The sequence below is a fragment of the Ochotona curzoniae genome, unplaced genomic scaffold, assembly GCF_017591425.1.
Source record: "Ochotona curzoniae isolate NIBS_2020 unplaced genomic scaffold, NIBS_Ocur_1.0 contig_1274, whole genome shotgun sequence".
In the NCBI taxonomy this organism is placed as follows: Eukaryota; Metazoa; Chordata; class Mammalia; order Lagomorpha; family Ochotonidae; genus Ochotona; species Ochotona curzoniae.
Window position 1 is genome coordinate 28,103,819 of NW_024465023.1, and position 2,354 is coordinate 28,106,172.

The window sequence follows — 2,354 nt, forward strand, 5'->3', positions numbered from 1 at the left end:
CAATTTTATTGTTGGATGAGTTGAAAATTACTATCCTGTGTTGGTCATATGATTGTAAAGACTTTTTAAAAATCAATATGATCTTTTTTACAAATAAAAGTAATATTCATTCCTCCCAAGGGAAAGGTTCAGGAGAGCTGGCTGAATGCTAGGACATTTGAATGAGTCCATGTATCAGAGATTGGCTATCTTCTGCTTTAAAGGGAAGATAGCAATATTTTACACTTTATGGGCTTTGCCATTTCTGTGCAAAGGCAGCCATATGCGATAGGTAACCAACAGGTGCAGCTATGGCTCAACAAAATTTTATTTGTAAATAAAAACACAAGTAGAAAGTGATACTTTTTCAATTTCTGCTATTTATTATAGGGGCACCACTACAGTCAAGTCATAAATATGGGCAATATAGACCTCGTTTTATTATAACATTTAAAGATAATTTCCTATGTATTTTTCATGGCATCACTCCAGATTTCAACATATAGAAAAGCTTCAATGAACATTGTAGGAAAGCCTTTACCAAACAGTGAGTTCCCAGAAGACATATTCACATCCTATTCTCCAGTGTTTGGAAGTGTTTATTGAATTGAGCCAGTACATTGGCAATAAATTCAATGTACTTGCTGTATCTCCTTGCCTATGCTACTTATCCTGTTTCTGTGATACAAGGTAAATTTCACCCTTCCCAGCAGTTGTTCCATTAACTGTTGCACATATTTGCAATCTTCTACTTGTATGCTGAGTATTTATATATATAAGTATTCCTAAAGATATTCCAGTTGATCCAAAGAATTAGGGTGGAGTTGATGGTTTTTCCTCCTTGTATCTAACTAGCCTATGTGGATCAACCTCGCTGAGCATCCCTCACAAGGTTACGAAAAAAGGAAAGGGGCTATTCAATTGAATGCAGTAGACAGGAAAGAAAAGGCAGAATCCTTTACTTCTCTATTCGCCTAACCCCAGAAGCAAGGCAGGATGCTCTTCCATTTGGCTACCCCACTGAATTGGAAGTGACTAGAGAGGATGAGAGGCACTCCTGGACCAATTCATTACTGCTGATAGAGCTTGCTTTGATTCACTTATTCCTGAGTAGGAAGTAGTTAAATTTACTAAACTGGATCTCAAAGCATCATACACTTCAACAGTTTCTAAGCCTTCCAGTTTCTGTGGTCTAGTGATCCACATGGCCGGACCCTTTTACAGCTCTTCCACTGAGAGAGCTTTAGGGTACAGGGGTGGAGGGGCAGCATTGACTCAAGAATTGGAATTTGATGTTGTTTTGGATTCTCTGTGACTTTACAAGTTGGCCTGCAGTGGCTACAGGTTCCCCAGCCTTCCTCCTTGCTCTGCTCTTTTGTTTTGGTTCAGAAGTTAGCATGTTATAAACCCTTTTCCCCAAGATGGTGCCAAAGGGGAAGAAGGAAGCCCCTGCCCCTCCCAAAGCCGAAGCGAAGCAAAGACTTGGAAGGCCGAGAAGGTGGTGCTGAAAGGTGTCCACAGCCACAGGAAGATCCTCATTTTACCCACCTTCCAGTGGCCTAAGACGCAGCGCCCATACCAGTAGCCCAAATACCCTTGGAAGAGCGCCCTCAGGAGGAACAAGGTTGACCACTGTGCCATCATCAAGTTCCCCCTGACCACAGAGTCTGAAGAAGAGAAGACAACAACACACTGGTGTTCGTTGTGGATGTCAAGGCCAACAAGCACCAGATCAGACAAGCCGTGAAGAAGCTCTAGGACACGGATGTGGCCAGAGTCAACACCCTGATCAGGCCTGACGGAGAAAAGAAGGCGCACGTGTGGCTGCCTCCTGATTATGATGCTCTGGGTGTCGCCAACAAAAATTGGGATCATCTAAACTGCACCCAGCTTTCTAATTCTATGTTTTTCACCATAAAAAAGAGAAGTTAACATGTTACTTCCTTTCTTTCTCTTTCTCATTGACTGAGTCTTCATTCAGGAGTTGTAGAATGATATATTATTATCTTATATGCCCATAAAAAGGGAAAAGCACTGCTAATATCTTTGTAAGGTACCACAGTTTTTTTCCAAGATTTTTAAATTATTATTAATTGCATTGCATTATGTGACACAGTGTTATAGGCACTGGGATACCCCCCACAGTTTTTTAAAGAGTATCAATTTCAGATATTATAATTTTAAAACAAGTGCATCTTTGAATGTATAAACTATCACACACTCTGATCTCCATGACTACAGACTCCTACAGACTCAGTTATTCTCAAAACAAGAGCAATGTCCCTTGTTTCTCCCTCTTTTATCCTCAACACACACTTAGTGGGTATCTGTTATAAATAAGGCCCTGAGTCAGATGGTTTTGGAAAGAATACAAA

General features: G+C 40.6%; 1 pseudogene; it reads left to right on the forward strand.

Moving 5' to 3' along the window:
* The first annotated feature begins 1,400 nt into the window (after positions 1–1,400).
* Positions 1,401–1,911, forward strand: LOC121171600 (annotated as a pseudogene).
* Positions 1,912–2,354: the final 443 nt, after the last annotated feature.